We start from the raw sequence: 20,432 nt of genomic DNA, 5'->3' as shown, positions 1-20,432 counted from the left end.
GGTTATCAAAAGTACATTCATCTCCAAGGTACAAACTCTTAAGTTCTACTCCCATCGTCCCACTGCAAAAGGTCACAAGTAGCTTCACTAGATTAACTAGAACTAGATGATTTCAGTTCCCTAACACGTTCAACTTCAATCCCAACACCAGGATCTTCTAGACTACGATCTTCTCCACCTGCCGCTCTTAATTATTGAGCCATCTTAGCCAAACGATTATTGGTTTCCTGTAACTATTCACGTGAACTATCGGTACATTCGTATTCCCCCACAAATGGAGATTTCAAGTCTTTAGGATTGCCCTCAACTCTTAGATACTCGGGTACAAGAATCCAAAACAAAGTAATTCACAACTCAAGCCGACCGGTCCTAAGAGTAAATCACCACATTCGAGATTCCTACCCAACATACATATCTAATTTTCTCCAAGTATCAAGATAAAGGTCTTATACCTATCACATCTATGATCCATAGCTTCACTCTAGAAGAGCACTTAATCTTTTTCTCATTCACATCATAGGGACCATAACACCACTTGGTCCAAACTCACCCTGCGCAGATACCATGCGAAGTGGTTCTGATTTTCATCCCTACAAGCAGTCACTTAACTTTCAAACCAATCCCACAGTCCGACATTCTAAACTTTTAAACCTAAGATACACTACAAAAATTTGAAACCTAACCTCTAATACCAACTGTGACGCCCCCATTTCTCCCAAGAGCGAATCCAAGGATATCGGCGGGACAGCTCTCACCAAGACTCAGTATAATCCATAATTCAAAACTAGGAATATTTCAAATAACTTCAATATATATATTTAAAGTACTCCAAAACGCTTCATACTTACAATTAGTCAACTCTCAACCTTAATACAACCCAAAAGAATATTTACTACAGCCATCTGCTGTAATACAACTTAAAGTTTTTCCCAAAAGAAAATAATCTAGCACTATTCACAAGCACTTTTGGTCTCGAATCCTATTAAGGAAAACAAAAGCGTGGAATGAGCTACACAGCCCAGTGAGGCTCCAAGACACTCTAGCAGTTCTAATAAATCAAGTAATTTGAGCATACCCAATGTATGATTCAAGGTTGTACATTGGCACATTAACATGAGACAGTTATTATTGTACGAATAATTTGAGCATATCACAGGTATGGCTCTGGGTCGCACGTAGGCACATTTGCATGAAACAGTTATTATTATGTAAAATAAACACACATTGAAGGATATGGTTTTCCAGTGGAACCATTTCGGTCAACTGCACCTTGTGACTTCAGAATTCCCTCGATTTGTCTGACCATCACCTTATCCCTCTAGTGGTACTATTCGAGTATACCGAAATGGTATCCCAGGGTTCCAACCTACCCGATCGAATCCAGTCCTGGCTCGAGTAGGTTAGTAATCAAGGACAGGGCCCAATTCAGTTTAAAGCTTACAACATGCACAAGTAATTAAGTAAATCGGTAAACGATAAAAATTTATCAATTTTGTAGGCCGAGTGAGATAAAATACACACTCGCCGTAAAACTGTGGAAAAGTTCATGTGAACACATAATTTACGATAATCACATAATCAAGTAGTCAAGTAATCAAGTAAACAGGTAATCAAGTAAATTGGTAAATAGTGAACGGTAAACGGTAAATGGTAGACAGTAAATAATCTCGGTTAACGGTAAGATTTATCATCTTAGTAGGTCGAGTGAGATAAAGTATACACTCGCCTTAAAATAGTGGAAAAGTTCATAGGACACTTAACAGTTAAACACATAATGACCATGGAATAAACATGTCGTAAAACTATTCAAGTAACGTACTCCTATATGGAACACTCACCAATTCGAAACAAGTGATTAAGTGCTCAAACAAGTGTTTAGGCGTCCACTTCGAGTTCCTCTTGAAGGTCCCCTTGAACGCCTGAGCAAATAACAATCAACTATTACACACTATCGCTTAAAATCCCTACTTATCAAGAAAGATTGCACCCGTGTACAATCTAAGAAAATATCACGAAAATGAGACTCAATTACTTGTAAATCGAGGTTCCAAGGTGGGGTTTAAAACTCAAGTAAAAATCTGATTTTTATCTTTAAAATCATTGGATGGAAACAAGTAGGTATGAAACCATGTAAATAAATTTCCAAACAAACGATCGAAATCGGACGTGAAGATGCCACATCACAATCCGGCCAAGAACTGGCCGGATTCGAGGTAATAAAGAAACCCAATTTTTTTTCAAATCTCATTCGAGGCATTGAAGAAACCCAATTTTTTTTCAAATCTCACCATCAATCCGGCCAAGAACTGGCTGGATATACGGCTGGATTCTATGAAATTATTCCGGCGTGGATTCTTTTCAAAATAGCCAAAATTTATCAAGTTTAGGGTATTTTTTGAAAAATCATAACTCACTCCCTAAAAATCTAAAATTGGAAAATTTGGTACCGTTGGAAACTACTTCCAAAATACTAAAAGTTCCAAGAAAACATATTTCCATGATTCCAATTGGAAGATATTCAAATTTTGGGTTCAAGATGTTGTCTTGGAATACCAAGACAGATTTGGTTGATTTTTGGCAAAATTTGAAAATTCAGTAAAATTCACACAATGTGAACTAATCTCTGAAATTTGGAACTCAATTAGAGTTACAATCAGTGTTTAAAACACAACAAGCGGAACAAGATTCAGAGTTTTGAGCACCAAGATATAGCGGGTCAAAGTTGCTGAAATGTGAGACTGTTAGGCTAATTTTCATGTTTAAATTACGAAATTTGGGACATTGGTTGGACATCGAAATGGACTCAGAATGGCACCAAATTTGGTAGTATTATAATACCATATAAGGGCTATTCCTATGTCAATTTTCATAGAAAAATCCATTCGGAAAGTGGGTTAACAAAGTCACTAAATTTCCAATTTTCCAAGGCAAAACTGCCTTGTACTTCCATTTCCTTTTTTAAAACATTTGGCCAACGAATCTTTTCAAACATGGTCCATTTATGAATACAAATGTCTAAGAAATATCCAAGATACATTTGGTAGGTGATTAACACCAAGAATTTCAAGATCACAAGTCCCAATTCAAAAAGAGTCATTCAACTAGCCAAAAAGAGGGTTTTTTATCATTGAGTCAGTTTCAAAATTCAGCCACAACTCACTCAATTCAACTTGGAATTGAGCGTGGTTAGTGGCATTGAAGACTACATTCATAAGGCTACAATTTCTCAAAAAAATTGTTTTAAAATTCTATCCACAACTAACTCATAATTGAGCATCAAGTCACAGCTCAAAACAGGGTTTCCAGTATAGACGAGAAACAGAACAGACAACTTTACAAGGTTGGTACGGCTCACTCAGGTGGAATCAAGGCATGCATTTTATACATTGAAAAACTGGAAGTGTCTAGTTTCTAATGCCCTGATGACACTCGATTTTGACATCGGAGTAAAAAGTTATGACCGAAACAAAAACACTGCCAGAGTAATACGAGACTCATTTCCAGTTTTGACAAATTTTCGAAAACTCAACATTTAATCATCCAAATCAGGTCATTTTTTGTGGAAACCTTCCACACAACCCACACAACATGTATACATCATAAACAAGTCAATTGAACCACAAAAAATGCACTAAGGGTCACGGCAATAACAATGGCAGATTTGTCACTTTTGCTCAACTCTCTCCTTTTGAGTTTTCCTTCACAACCCAATGTATTTCCACTAGATTAAGCACTAATCCAACATAAATAGCATCATATATGATCAAATCAGTCCACCAAACCATTGTGGGATTTCATAGAGTCCACACACCAAATTTCCAACATAAATAAAGCTACCCACATAAATATATGAGCTTATAAGTCCAATATAACTTCCATAAGTCTAGATTTGAGAGGTTGATCATCACTTACTTTCTTAGATGATCAAGGCAGAAATTTCGGTCCTTTTAGCTCAAGAAAAACTGTGAGAGCAAGTCCCTTTTCCTAGCTTGAGGTGATCTCCAAGTGGTTAACAAAGTGTATGTGAAATTTGAGGTGATTTGGTGAATATTTGAAGCAAGGATTGATGAAGGAAAATGAAGAACTTTGGTTGTTTTTCTCCTTGGATGGCCGGCTGTCTTAAAGCAAGAGAGAGAGAGGTTTTGGCTGCAAATGAAGCTTCCAAGAGAAGCTAAAATGTGTGGCTCTAAATTGGTTCAAAATTCAACTCTCTCTCCCGCGCGTACGCGCGCGTTTCATACTCAATTCCTCTCGAGTTTTTTTCACTTGTGCACTAAACCTCTAATGCACTTGTATTCTTACTATTATTATTCACTTTTAATGGTCTAAAAATAAGGGTCTAAAGTCCCTCGATTAATCACGCGCGCAAAAATGCGTACTCCCGATTTGTGCGCGATAAAGTGAAATTTTCAAGAAATTCTTATGACGATAGTATCACTAACTAATAATTGAACACTTAAACATAAAAATACCTATTTCAAGACTAATGTACAAGTCTCCAATTTTCCAAGGTTATTGTATTCTCAAATCGATTATTGTCTCCAAACGGGCATCCACTATTCACTCTAAACGAGTTTTCAAAAATAAATTTTCGAATCAAGGCACTTTTAAAATACTTGTAGGTCATAGTCCAATGTAATTGAGTATAAAGAGATTGGAATAAAATATTCAGAGAAAACGGGTGAGTAAATAATTAATTAAACCAGTAAAATAAAAATAAAATAAGAAAAATTCGAGTCCTCACAGAAATGCACTTGCTTAAAATTTAAGACAATGCCTTAAAAGAGATTTTCTCATCGAAAATCGGGATTCAAAAATGAGGATTTAAAGTTACAAGGGAAACTTGTATCATCCATAAATCAAGTTTATAACGGACTATCAATCTCAAAAGGAAGTTGGAAGTTCTTAAAAGTTCATTCCTTAAGAAATCAGAAATTTTCTGCTTTACGCGACCATACTTGGAAAATCAAATCTTGAGTTTGGTATATCCAAAATTTGAAAACTTTATACCGTTGGAAACTAGATTCATAGTACTAAAACTTTCCAGAAGACACTTTTCCCTGGTTCCAACTACAAATCATTCAAATCTCAGCTCAAATTTGCTACTTCATGAAATCAGGGCAGAACCAGTCTTGATTTTTCAGCAATGTTTGGAAATTCGGCGAAATTCACAAGAATTGAATTAGCCTCTGAAATTTATAACATAGAAAGAGTTTCAAGTCAAGTTTCAAACGCAACAAGAAGAACTAAATTTGGATTTTTGAACAGCAAGATACAACAGTTTGAAGATGGCTGGATTTCACAACCTGTTCAACAATTTTCCAGTTACCAGTTTTGACATAGTTTTGAAATCAGACCATATCTAACTCTACACAAGTCCAAATTGAGAATGGTTTATGGCGTTAGAAACTAGATTCAAAATTTAATAATTCATCAGAAGACATCATTTTCAGACTCTTTTCACAAGTAAGACGAAATTGAGCCACAAAATACAGTTTCACAGTTTCTCTCGGATAAACAGGTAAAACAGTTCAGTCCAATTTGCTGGTTTGCTACGGCTCGTTCAAAACGAATTAGTAGGGTAATTTTATACCATTGGAAAAGTTTTGGTGTCTAGTTTCAAATGCCATAAATGGAACTTGATTTCGACTTTTGTACAAAGATTTATGCTCAGACAAAGTACCCTTAGTCGGCTGCCCTGGCCGCTGTTTTCCAGATTGCTACCTTTCCGCAAAACCCAAGTTTTATGTAACCAATTGAAATGATTTTTTAAAACCAATTTCCACACACATAATACAACATATAACAAGCAATTTAGCAGCCATATAAGCAACAAAATTCGAAATCCAAGCAAAGCAACAAGGCAGAAATTTTCGGCCAGCTCTTCCCATGAGTTTCTTCCAACTTTCTCTCCTCTTACCAAGCCAATATCAAGTCACTCATCACACAAACAACAACAATCAAGCAAGAACCTCAAGTCAGCTACCTAAAAGGCCACCTCAAGACCACTAGCCTAGATGTAAAGCAAGAAATAAAAGTTTTCCTCAAGTCCACTAGCCTAGATTCTTGATTAGGGTTTCAAATCCATGAAATACAACCTCTACTCTTGGAAAAATTTGAAAGATTAAAGAATGATGAAATGGTTACCGCTTCAAGCTCCTAAACCCTAGTTGTAAGCAAGACTTTCCACCAATACTTCACCAAGAAACACCACAAGCTTGCACCTTCCTTCAAGCTATAGCAAAATTCCAAGAGATTTGTGGGTTGGATGAAAAGTATCAAGCAAGATTGGAGCAAAAGGAGAAGCTTTTCTCTTCCCCCATTTCTTCTCCTTGTTCGGCCGAGAGAGAGTGTGTGTGAGACAGTGAAGTGTTTAATTTGTTTGTGGTGGAAAAATAAAGGAAAGGCTAACCATAAGTTTGTATAAAAAGTCAACTTTCAATAGTGGCTCAATAGTGCCTTGCACTACCAATTTCTCTCTTGTTTGCTACACTTATACACTAATCTTTCAGGGTAATTCCTCTAGCACTACAATTACTCATACTTACTAGTCTAGTATTAAATCCTCAAATCTCCAATTAGTCGCGCCGGTGTGACCTTCGAGAAACTTTCGACGCACACGAGATAAAAGCTTAATTAAGAAAAATTCATGCAAAAATAGTAAAATTAAATAACACTAGGGCAAAATAATTATAAAATAGACTAAATTAAGAATAAAAACATGAGTCCTCACACTTGCATATGTCTTTAAGTACATATCTCTTGAGAACCAATGGTCACAATAGGACTCCAGCTTCTGTCTCTTGTAAATAATCCCCAATGCAGCATGTTTACAAGGAAGTCCTAAAATTTGAAAAGCTCCACAATTACAACTTTTAGCTGGCAAATTGACTATGTAAGACCTGTTCATATCCCCCACTTCAAATATGTCATCACCTGCCATAATAAGTTGACATTGTCTTGATGCTTGTCCTATTTTTTGCAGTTTATCCATCATCTTTGGGGTGACAGTAGTGGTTAGTGTGCACCCTTTTTGATATCTCTTGTGCGTTTTCTTCATGAACTTCTTCCTCAACCCCTCAACCAACGTTGAGATAGGTTTCCCTCTTAACTCACCTACCCAAGCATTAAAGGACTCAATATAGTTATTTGTGACATGATCACACTTAATTCCAGTATTAAAGGTATATCTACACCAACTTGTTTTGGGAATTTTCTCCAAATATCTCCAAGCTTCTATGTTTAGCTTCTTTATGTTGGTCATGGCTTCATTATGCCCTGCAATGTCAAAGCTTTTTGCTGCTCTACAGAACAGGTTACTGAGCAAAATACTAGGAAATTGAGCTTTAAAATTGCTACAGATATGCCTACAGCAATGCCTTCCATGAGCAATAGGCACTATCTCTTCTTCATAAGCAAGATTCAAGCCCTGAAATGAAAACCAAAAAAAATTATATTGTTACACTGATGACTAACAGAATCAGAACTGAACAAAGCTATTGCAGAATTTGTGAGAACCCTGAAAATAGATATATAAGCCAGTGCATATTTCATTTACATTTCTTTTATTCCTTAATAATTTCTAGCATTACTTTTACTTGTTCGCAATTAAGTACGTAAAAATAGGTTTATGTGAAAAATAATATAATTTTCCTAAGTTATAAAATTTCTTGATTTTGCTAGATTAAATTAATATCTTTAGAGTTAGATTAAAATTTTTGCCTTAACATAAAAGGTTAGAATATTTAAATTCCATTATGCTAAATTAATGACACTTGAGTCGATAACCTTACTATCTTAAAACAAATTATTTAAATTCCAATGATTAATTCCATTTAGTTGCTAATGTTGAATGTTAATAGGAAATTCCGCGTTAAGATGAAAACCAATGAATTTTAGATAAACATGATACTAATATACTAAACCTACTTAAGGCGTGAAAATTTCGATAAATATAGTCTTATCCTTCTTTGTTTTCACAATAAGTGCGTAAAAATAATTTTTTATGTGCAAACTGACACCCTTGTATTAAATTATTATTTTACTTGATTTTATATTACTAAATCGATAAATTTCGAATTAGACTAACTCAATTTTCTTGAGTATAAATAATTGAAAATTTTGATAACTAATTTAATCGCTAAATAATGTAGGAATTACTAGGAACCTTAATATTAAAGTTTAATCGATTAAAATGGTTTAGGTATACTAGTGTATAATTAGGCGTTCAAATCACGCTTGGGGATAATTTTTGGAATTAAGTTAGAATTGAGAAATAAATTTGAGGTTAGGGAGCAAAGTGAAAAGACTAAAATGCCCTTGCAACCACAACATTTCCATGCAAACCAAACAAACCCTCTGACAGCATTTTAAATCACCGCAACCATCGACCAATTACATTTTCACCAATTCTATACGCAACCATCGACCAATTACATTTTCACCAATTCTATACGCAACCATCTCGTACACTCAAACTCTTCTCCAAAACCGCAAACCATTTCCTCTTCCTTCTTAATACCGAGATACCGCCACTCTTCACCATTCCATTTCCTCTGCACAACTTCCCCGCAGCCACAACACTTCCTCTCCACAACCACATCTCATCTCTTCCTCTGCCTTAGACCGAGAGTAAATGAGAGAGACAACCTTGTGAGCTGCCATCTTGTAATCATCGACCAAGAAGAGCTGTCCGCAAGCTGCAATTTCTTTCTTTCTGTTCTGTCCGTAAGCTGAGGGAAGAGACCAGGAGACCATCGCACCTTTTCCTCTCCTAGCTGTGGCCATTTCCAACTCCAACCAACCGAAATCAACCCCACCACAACACCACTCCAGCCGCAACTCAGGAACCAGGACCAACCGACCTGCGCTTGAAGCCGAGAGGGAGGAAAGAAAGATTCTAGATTTTCGTGTGTGAGCTTAGCTTGTATCTGAGGTAATTTCTGGACTAATTAAGTTAATTACTAGTAGATGAAGCCATATCAGAGCTTGCATGTGTGGCTTGTGCAGTCGGTTGATGAATCAAGTCATTAGAAAAAAATTCTGTTTTGGCTAAATGTTTCTGCCGAGGAGCTGATTTGGAAATGTAGCTTTATTTCTGATTCCCTGCGACAATCTGAGCTCAGTTAAGTGTCTATCTAATCAAAAACAAGAAGATTAAACCATCTAAGAACATGCATGTTGATATTAGGCATCCGGATGAGTGGTTTAGGAAAAAAAAATTCTGTTATGCGCATGTTATGGAAACTGCCGAGAGCTTAAGTTGATTAATGCAGCTTGATTTGGTTTAATTTTGTTGTTTGAGCTTATAACCATAATTAGCTAGTCAATAACAAGTTAATTAGGCACTGCATGTAGTTAATTAATTAGTTTAAACCAGAAAAATAAAATCAAAATGCAACCTGCCACATGCATGTTCATCCGAGCCAAGCTGGAATAAATTTTAGAAATTTTGATGTTGATGGCTGTTATTTGAACTCGATTTCTAAACTGGGAATGTAAATCAGTGGTTAAGCATCTGCATATTGAATTTGAGCTCCTAACACCTCGACTTAACCAAGGAAAATCTGTTTTTAGAACCATTGTTATTGCTGGAAATTTTGAGAACAGCCGTGAGGTTTAAACCTGGAAATTTTGGGGTTTGTAACCATGGTTTAAACTCAACTCTTGAACTGGAAATGTTCATTGTTTAGCTAAGTAATTGCATGAGGAAGTTGAGAGTTTAATAGCATGTTTTAACCAAGAAAATAAAATGAAAACTGAAAGTTTCTTCATGCATGTTCATCCGTAGCTAGCTGGACAGATTTCTGGACTTTTGGGACGTTTAAGAGCCTCGAATGGCTATTTTAAATCACTGTTATCTCTGAAGTTAATGTGGTTTTAGTGAGGGTCTGCTTTGGAAAAATTATTTTGTAATAAATCAGGTTATTCTTCGAAAGGATTTGGGTTAGAATGCTTGCGTGAGTTCTGGCGAGAGTTGGGCAGACGGCCCGCCAACCCTTTGGTTCGCCTTAGGGGGAAGTGGGGTCGCCACAGAATTAATATACCTTTTGCCTGTCACTCATGAAGGTTAAAGGACCATTCTCTCCAAATAGCCCAAAGAACTCCTCAAAGTGATGGAAAAACCAACTCCATGTTTCTTTATTTTCACACTCAGTCACAGCAAATGCAATAGGAAAGATGCTATCGTTAGCATCTAAAGTAACTGCTGTGAGAAGTACGCCACCAAAGGGACCTTTCAAAATACATCCATCAAAATCAACAAAAGGTCTACAGCCTTCAAGAAATCCACTTCTTTGAGCTTTGAAACTAATAAATATTCTCAGAAATCTAGCCTTAACAAGGAGAGTAGGCCTATCATAATGTATTTTGCAGATGTTGTGCAGGTTGTATTTCCTGAGAAGTTCTGCATACTTTGGCAATTTGGTGTAGGATTCACTGTGATTGCCTTCAATCTCATTTCTTGCTTTTGAAAGTGCTCTATAAATTTGCCATTTGCTTGGATGCATACCATATTTAATCATCTCTGCTTCTACTCCTTTGGAAGACATGTTAGGGTGAATTCTCATGACTGGTACTAGTTTTTTTGCAATCTAGTCAGCTGTAGCTTCTATGTTCTTCCTATCCATCACATATGTGTGTTCACCTTGGTAAGACTTAATCATAAAGATGATGGAATCTGCTACTGGTGATGCATGAATTCTCCATTTGCATCCTTCAACACCACAAATAGCTGTTACTCTACCCTTTTCATTCTTCACTCTCACAATAGGAAATCCTTTCTGAATGCATCAACATTAGTGAATAGCTGACCTTTCTTAAACTTTATGTTTCCTATTAGGTTATACGTCCACATTTTTTATTTCAAAGCTTGCTGAATGGGGTCACATTCTTCCTCATTTTCAGAATCAGAAACAATATCACCCTCCTCATTATCATCAAAATCAAAAAAGGACATGTCAGTATTCTCACTACCTGCCAGAGACATACTATCAACATCTATGTCATCCTCATTGTCATTATCCATGTTGTGTAGCTAGCTTGAATCAGAGCTAAAGTCATTATATTCATCCTCAGAATCATCAATCTCAACAGCAAATACACTGTCATTTCCTTTTTTTCCGAAGTTTAGATAGGTGTTATGACCATTTTCAACCTCAACATTAGTTTGATCATTGGGAATAACATCCATATCCAGCACATGCACATTAATCACCATTACAGACTTATGCATTTTGAACATTTCACTAACACTATTATCATCATCTGTAATATCAAACATGCGACTTGTCTTAAGAATTAGGCACCTCATGTGTATTAACTTATTCAGATGCCCAGGGACTTGACTGAATACTTTCTTGGCAACATCAAACAGCAAGTTAATATAATAGTAACCAATTGGATCGACATTTGAAATTCTCACTTGTTTCCCCTCATAGTGGACAGATATGTCATAAACAGGAAGAAGAGCCATCCTAAGTTTCAAACGTGACAGTTATTGAGCAAGGATGAATCACAACACCTTGCAATTGTACTAAAATCTTCTATATTTGTATTATAGACCAGTTATGAACTCAAACAATGACTAATACACCATGTTTATACAAGAGCTGTGAAGATCAAAAACAGATCATGATACATCATCCATTGATAAACATGTCTTAAACAACTGGAATAGCATAGCAACAAGTCCTAAACAACTGAAATAGTACAGCAGCAAGTCTTAAACAACTAGAATAACATCACATTCATATGCCATTGATCATTACTGACATATTCAAATCATGATGCAAGAGCTAACATACATTCACTATAGTCAGGTTTTGCCTTATTATCATATAAGAGCTAACATGCAAATTCTGTGCCTTCAAGTGACAATATCAGAAATAATTTACCTATACAACTGTAATTCTTGCAAGTTAACTGGAGTAGATGCTCAGATTTTGGTTCCTTTCTATTGCATATTGTGCTTCCTCTCTCACACATATTAAACCTCTCATGAACTAAGCAAAAGCTCCAGCGTCTTCCCTTTTGTTTCCTTCCCTCAATGATCACAATTTTATCAGTCATTTACCTCCCTTATGGAGCAAGTACATAGCTTGTCACCTCAAGAGCCATCAAAGCTGTGACGCCCCCACTTCTCCTTAAGGCGAACCAAAGGGTATCCGCGGAACGCCTGCCTAACTCTCGCCAGGACTCAAGCAATTCCATTCAACTTATAGCCGGACCACACAATACAAACCGAAACTTAGATACAATAAATGAGGAAACGTTCAAACTTAATAATAGTCAACCATTCTCCAAACCACACGTCAGTACACAAAATACAATTCGTCCAAAGGTTACATTTCCATACCAAAAGTACAATCCAAAGCCGAAGGCATAAACAAAAGTATTAGCAACCCTAAAACAAAAGTACATCAAGAGGCTGCTCCATTTTACCTCCGAATTCAACCTGTTAAGGAAAACAAATCTACAGGGTGAGCAAAACGCTCGTGAGGCCAAGAACACACATGCAGACACATAGTTCAAATAACAAGCCCAAATAACAATTCAGGTAATAACTTGCAAGTAATTAATAAGGCCAACAAAATGTAACCAGAAACAATTCAAGAATATGGAAGCTCTCAGGAGCTAAGTTCCACATTTGCCGATGTCATTTGTATATCTCCCCGTGATGACTCTCCGTCAACCGGGTTGATATTTTCATATCCGTAGTTCACCACTTACTTCTCATCCGTCCACCATACACCACTTCGGACCCGCACTACATTTATAAGGCGATACTATACGAGTATGCCAAGCGAGATCTCTCAATAGATCAAGCTTATCATTTGAGTCTCATGGCTCACCGAGGTTCCCGACCAAACCCATGCCGGCTCGAGTTCCAAGGTCGGTCTATGAGTTTGGGCGTCCCCCATTTGTCATGTAAATGTCGAGGAGATTCACTCCATCGACGTATGCAATCATAGCATACCATTTCATGTATTCAAGCATTTGATAGGTTTAAGCAGACATTTCAAGTCATGTAAACCAAGCAAATCATGTTAAGCATGAGTCATTCGTTTCGAATGAGAACGAGTGCGATCAAGTACACACTCGACTCCATTTTGTCAAAATCAGTTAAGCTAAGCATGAAATCAGGTGAATCAAGCATGAATCAAGACTTTAGGGTTCAAGTAGACATACACTTGACACTCACCAAGTTATGCAAGCAAGTAAATTGGAGGAAGAGTTCAAACTTCCACAATAGTGTCCTCTTGGAGGTCCTCGTGCATGCCTGAGCAAATAATAGTGAGTTATCACCCATATCCCAAATATCGAGGAATAATTCGTTCACTAGTATTACTCTAGGAAATTCCGTGAAAATGAACCTCAATTACTCGTAAATCGAGATTCGAGAGAGGTTTGATAACATTCAACAATATTTAAGTCTTTATCTACGAAATCGGGGATAAAACGTTTAGACAATATCAAAAGAATAAAGAGTTCTTGAAAAACTCTATTTCCTTGAAAGTTGGAAAAATTTCAGTTTTGTTATGAATCTTTGAAAAATCGTAACTCATTCGGCATAATTCAAGAATTGGAAAACTTTATACCGTTGAAAACCTCTTACAAATTACTGCAAGTTCCTGGAAGACACTTTTCCATGAATCGAAGTGGAAAGTGCTCAAAAATGAGCCTAAAGTTGCTGTTCCAAATCACCCAGGATTGAGCCGGGGTTGGTTTTTCGCTAACTTTGAAAATTCGGCAGAATTCACTCGTTGCAAACCAGCCCTTGACATTTATAGCTCAATTAGAGGTGCAAGTAAGGTTTAGGTCAGAACAAACGGATCGAGAATCGGAGTTTCGAGCACCAAGATATGGTAGCTCAAAGTTGGGAAAAATTCAAGACTGTTACAAAATTTCCAGATTTGGTTCCAACTTTGGACCTTTAGTTAAGTGCCGAAACGGACTTGGATTGACACCAAATTTTGCAGTATAAAACTTCCATATGAAGGTTATCTCTCTATCAAATTCACGGAAAAATACCCTCGGGAGGGGGGTCATTCAATCAACCAAAGTTTGGAAAAATCCTTAAGGCAATCTGTCCAAATCTAAGATTTTCAAAACGAGCAGTCGCCGTATTTTGATCATAACTCTCTCAATTTAACTCGGAATTGGGAATGGTTGATAGTGTTAGAAAATAAATTCATAGGGCTACAACTTCACAGAAGAAATCGTTACAAGTTTCGGCATGCAACTGGTTCAAAATCAAGCCTCAAGTTGCAGCATCATCAAATCATTTCGGCAGAACGGAGAAACGGGACAGTCAACTTCAGATGAATGGTGTGGCTCACACACATGAAACCAGAATGTGCATTATACACCGTTGGAAACATGGGAACGTCTAGTTTCAAATTCCACTGACGGCACTTGATTTCGACGTCGGAGTACGGAGTTATGGACAAAATACAACCACTGGTCTGGATTACGGCGAAACCGTTTTCCAGATTACCAGTTTTTGAAATAAATTCGTTTGAGCAACCAAAACTCAATATTTTTCAACAAAATTTTGTACACAACTTCTACAACCTGTAAACAACATAATCAAGCCTTTAAATCCTCAATTACCTGCAGTAAAGTGATCGAACAGAGCAGGGGTAAAATGGGAACTTTTTGTTTCAAGAGTTAAACAACGTTTCTGTCAAGAATGCACCTTTAATCTACTTCCTTAAGCTCTAATTCAGCAAATAAACCATCATCAAACATCATCACAGCCATCAATCCAAAGTGGGAGTTCATAGAGCCCACATTTCCAACAATCCAAGCTACTAAAGTAAAGATTCCAACTCAAATGCGTAAATCAACTTCCATAAGACAAGTTGAAGGTGTTAGATTGTTACCTACTTTGATGGCTGCTCAGATCAGAAAATTTCGGTCCCTATGAAGCCTGAAGACAGCCGTGAAACTCCTCCCTTTTCCAGCCTAAGATGTTGTCCAAGTAAAAAGCTAAACGAATGTGAAGTTTGGTGAGAATCTATGGAAGTTTTGGTAGGAATTTGGTTGAGTTTTGGAAGAAAAGAAATGGTGAAGCTTGGTTGTTCCTTTGCTGCAGTCTAGCCGGCCATTGTAGCAGAGAAAAGGAAATGAATTTCGGCTCTGTAGCCTTTGCGTACAAAAGACGCTTGACGTCAAATCCTTTGATACGTCAAATCAATTTTAACTAATACCCTACGCGCGCGTTTTGTATCCGATTTCTCTTACGTTTGTTGCACTAGTGCATTAAACCTCTAGGGCCCTCATATTCATATAAATATTATTCATTCTTAATTGTCCCAAAATAATGGTCCAAAGTCCCTCAATTAAGCGCGCACGTGAAAACACGTATTTCTAATTTAAGCGCAATAAAAATTAAAACCTTTGAGAAATTCTTATAACGATCGTATCACTAGTTATTACTTGTGTGTTTAAACCTAAAATTGTCTATTTTAGGACCATTGTATATGTCTTAAATTTTTAGCTTATTGTACTCCCAAATGGCTAAAGTTTTTAGACACGTTTCCATTTTTCGCTAAATAGGCTTATAAGAAAATATTTGTTTATTCATCTATATTTTTATTTTTTTTTATTTATCTTTAAAATGAGACACTTTAGAAATATAACGAAACTATAAAACCATGTACTTAGGCCTGAAAAGGCTAGAAAATATTATTCGGAATAAATGGGCAATTAAATATACAATGAGCTCGAAATAGGAATTTAAAATAATAAATTTTGCGAGTCCTCACAGGAGTTTAGTATTAATTCCTCAATTAACCTTTCTTAATCTACTATTGATCATTTTTAATTCTCCAATATTAATACACTCCTGATTCAAGTATAGCCTCGAAAACGTGTACTTGTTATTTCGAACTAAACGAATTTTTGAAAAGTGAATTTTTCAACAAAATGTTTTAAAATATAAAAGAGGCGTTGTTCCATATCAATGAATTTGTAAATGGTCGAAATGAATAATTCGGAGAAAATGAGTAAATAAATGCTTAAGTAAACTTGTAATATCCGATAAATAAGAAAATTTTTGGGTCTTCACATCCTTCCCTCCTTAAAAGGAATTTCGTTCTCGAAATTCATACCTAGGACATTATCATTCTCTTAATAGTTAAGTCTACTAGACTAATCACTAACTTATATTTTTCAACTTATACTTCACAATTTCTATTCATTCAACTAATAATCAAAACTTGATTTTAAAAGTTTTTTTTTCCAAGGCATTTTAACTTCCGATTCATAGGGCAACTTAATCGGCCTCATGTCTACCTTACATAGGTAATGTCCTCACTTCTTTAATGCTATTATTACAGCCACTAACTCCAAATCATGAGTTGGTTACTTTCTCTCGTAATATCTTAACTTTCCAGAGGCATGCACAATCACCTCGTCAGGTATCAGTAGTATACATTGTAAACCATCATTTGAAACATTTATATAAATCACAAAACTGCCTCCTCAGCTTGGTAGGGCTAACACAAGTGCATCGATTAAACATTTTTCACTTTCAAAATTCTTCCTCACATTTAAAATCCCAAATAACTTGCCAAGTCTTACACTCTTAGAAAATTCCTTGATCAAACCAAAGGAAAGGTTCGACTACCATCAAGAACTCCAAATTTCGGTAGAATTTCTAGTTGTTTCCTCTTAACAACTTCCACTGTAGTTGAGTCGACAACAATTCCTTCCTTAGATATTGTATAACCTAGAAAGGCTATTTCTTCCAATCGTACTCACAGTTATTGAACTTAACAAAAGTTTGCGTTCTCTCGAGATTCGTAAAACTACCATCAAGTGTCTTTCATGACATTCTCAAACACTAGAGTATATCGATATATCATCAATAAATGCCTCCACCGATTTGTCCAAATACGGTTTAACTCCGATACCTTGGGTCCATAAATGCTTCTAGTGCATCTGTCAACTCGAAGGGTGTATCGAAAATTTTAGAGTATCCATGTCTTAATTTGAAAGCGGTATTAACCATATTAGTTCCTAGGGTTCCCAAATGGTAGTATCTCTACTTTAAATCCAACTTAAATAGGATCATGGCTCCTTACAAATTATCAAATTCTTATCTATGTAAGACAAAAGGATAGTTGTTCTTAATGGTCACATCGCTCCAGACTTCATAATCTATAAATACATAGCTTCTAGCTTTCATTCCAAATACGATATCTAGTCTTTAATCGTTAGGCACATTGAATCCATTAATTATTTCCTTTCACTAACTCAAATCCATCGATTTTTTTTTTATCTTAAATTGGCATTTCAAACATTGAATCCCATTTCAACGCTAAGTCCTCACTTCGGTCCCGATCTCTAGTCACTATCAAGACCTCAGGTGGTCTATATTCTCCAGCAAAATCTCGATCACATCCAATACTATTCGCGTCTTATTAAAATTCTAAGGGCGTGGGGCAGGATTTAAACATACGTGTAAGTCCTAAAAATAATTAAAAGTGAAGTAAATTTTCATGAGTCATAAAGATCATAATAATTACATCCAGTTGGAAGAGGTTTATCAAATCCTCTCAAAAGGAAAAGGAGAAACGACAAGATTGTAGCAAAACATGTCAAGTTGCCAGGATACAAAACAACAAAAGACTTTTCTCTTTTCAAAGGATCACAACCTCCAAAGTGCTAGCCTAGTCTAGGGTAAAACTACAACCTCTATTCCTCGAGTGAAGTCAAACCATCTCAATCTGTGAAACCTTCACTACTAGGACCCCGTTCATAACCTTTAGTACTAATTACTCCCATTTGGCACGTGATCGCTTTGCGGTGGATCTAGTTGGCTATTGAGTACTTCCTTTTTTTTTTTTTTAAAGCTCTAGGGCAATCCGAAATCTTATGCTTGGTACTACCGCACCCCAGACACTTTCCTTGCTTTATCCAGCACTCGGCTTCAACGTGGTTAACCTTGCCGCAGTATCCACAATTGTATGAGAAGTGGCGGCTTGGCCAGTTCGAGGATTTTCTTTGCATTTCTTCTCTAATTCTACATTCTGGCGTAGTAATTCAATTTTCTCTGTATATTCTTGTTTCCACCATCCTTCCCAGTACTCAGCCAGTTTTCTTTGAAATTCTACCTCATTTCGAAGAATATCCATTTCCTTACGCATTTCTTCCAAGATTGTCATCTTACCAGTTGGCTTAAGTCAAATGCTAGCCTGCCAGGTAGATCAGAGGATCAAAATAAGTAACTATTCATAATGGAAGCTTGAATCATAGTACTCGTTCATTCTTTTGCTTATAGGTTACCCCAGAATACAAATCTTAATTATTCTCTGCTTAATACAGCGAGTTCTTAAGTCTCCGAGAGATTATTATCATTACTTGCAAACATAATCAGATGCAGGGACCCTATTCCTTAATATAAAATTTTCAAGTCTTAGCTCACTCTCCAATACTTACTTATAAGTTACTCGAGAAGAAACTCTAATATCTTGTTTTCACTAGTACCTTATTTGATTCCCTTAAATCGGTCCTACTATTTCGAGATTAGATTCTCTGTGAAACTTAGATGGAGCGTACTTCAAGAATCATTTCATTTTCACATCACGCTGGATCCCCAGGTGGGTTGATTGGTTTAGAGCTTTAGTGCTCCACTAATCGTGCTAGAGTATCAATCGTCTGGTTAATAGCAATAACTACACGATTATTTCCCTTCATTTCTAGGGTTTTGGTTCAGTCCAGCAGTCGTCCTATAATCACCTCCTTGAGCTTGGAGTTGCTTAACCCCTCGCCCTAAATGCTTTTTCACTCCTTTGGCCACCCATAATTTTAACATGTTTAAAGGCATGACATAAGTGAGTGCACATAAACGGAGTACACATACCTTTATCACGCCAAATAAATACAAGAATAAAAGGAAAAATACCGAAATAATCGTAAATGTGTACGACTCAATCATGGATTTAAAATCGTAAAGCAGTAAAGTCAAGCATGTCATGAGTAACGTTTTAATTGCCTCAAAATATAGGAAACATGGTAAAACAAGATACAAAATGCAATGGCCTTTAAGCGAGTGCCACCCCGTCTATCTCTGGCGAAACTATTAAAATAGTTTAAATCACTAACTTAGTGATTGGCGGAGTCAAAAATCTTACTACCTCTGTAGAATCATTTTCATTTCCAGCACTAGGAGTTTTAGATCTCATGTCCCTTAGCGAATATCTTATCATTCTCCACTTGCTCAACCAAGGTAACACATCCAACCACCGACTCATCCATCCTGTCTTTAATTTCGACACTACCCTAACAAGTCGGTTCTTAGCTTTTGAAGCTTCTCACTAGGAGTCTTTGTCTCCCTTGCTCCTTAAGTATTTCAATTTCAATTCCAGGAATTCTAGTAGTCTAGGCATCCGCAATTGTCCTCAGTTCTCAATCATCCCTTCGAATCACTTTAGTTTCTTCGGATAGACACTTCCAATGATCGATCACTATTAACACCCCACTATTTGGGCTCGAACAAGTCCTTTGAAATTCATATGAAGTCCTAGTCCAGCAAATCGAACCATTTCTCCAATGCTCTCTTAGGTCACTCTCTCGATAGTGGACCACCGGAAGGCGCCCCCGAGACAATTTAATATCACCATTACTTTCTATAGTTTACACTTAAGAGTAAAAGTTCAGGTAGGTCCAGATACACTAAATAAACAAGATTTGATCCCTTCATACTATCCCACATGTATCCCCCACCATATCAAAACTCCTTATCATCCACTAATTCGAACCTAGGTTCTAATTTCCATTTTCACAAGCAGTCACTTAACTTCCAATCCAATTCCACAGTCCGGCATCCCAAACGTTTAAACCTAGGATACACTACAGAAACCTAAAGCCTAGGCTCTGATACCAACTGTGACGCCCCCACTTCTCCCTAAGGCGAACCAAAGGGTATCCGCGGAACGCCTGCCTAACTCTCGCCAGGACTCAAGCAATTCCATTCAACTTATAGCCGGACCACACAATACAAACCGAAACTTAGATACAATAAATGAGGAAACGTTCAAACTTAATAATAGTCAACCATTCTCCAAACCACACGTCAGTACACAAAATACAATTCGTCCAAAGGTTACATTTCCATACCAAAAGTACAATCCAAAGCCGAATGCATAAACAAAAGTATTAGCAACCCTAAAACAAAAGTACATCAAGAGGCTGCTCCATTTTACCTCCGAATTCAACCTGTTAAGGAAAACAAATCTACAGGGTGAGCAAAACGCTCGTGAGGCCAAGAACACACATGCAGACACATAGTTCAGATAACAAGCCCAAATAACAATTCAGGTAATAACTTGCAAGTAATTAATAAGGCCAACAAAATGTAACCAGAAACAATTCAAGGATATGGAAGCTCTCAGGAGCTAAGTTCCACATTTGCCGATGTCATT

At 36.7% G+C, this 20,432-nt stretch overlaps 1 long non-coding RNA gene across 1 annotated transcript; it reads right to left on the bottom strand.

The window, feature by feature from the left end:
- Positions 1–12,261: 12,261 nt before the first annotated feature.
- On the bottom strand, positions 12,262–15,157 carry LOC113690066 (uncharacterized). Its single transcript, XR_011814734.1, has 2 exons — positions 14,886–15,157; positions 12,262–12,454 (listed from the first exon to the last, which is right to left on the bottom strand). It is a non-coding gene; the product is annotated as an uncharacterized lncRNA (long non-coding RNA).
- Between the last annotated feature and the right edge of the window lie 5,275 nt (positions 15,158–20,432).

Source organism: Coffea arabica, chromosome 5c (assembly GCF_036785885.1).
Source record: "Coffea arabica cultivar ET-39 chromosome 5c, Coffea Arabica ET-39 HiFi, whole genome shotgun sequence".
Lineage (NCBI taxonomy): Eukaryota > Viridiplantae > Streptophyta > Magnoliopsida > Gentianales > Rubiaceae > Coffea > Coffea arabica.
The sequence above is the reverse complement of the archived record's forward strand: the minus strand, read 5'-3'. Positions and strand labels throughout refer to the sequence as shown.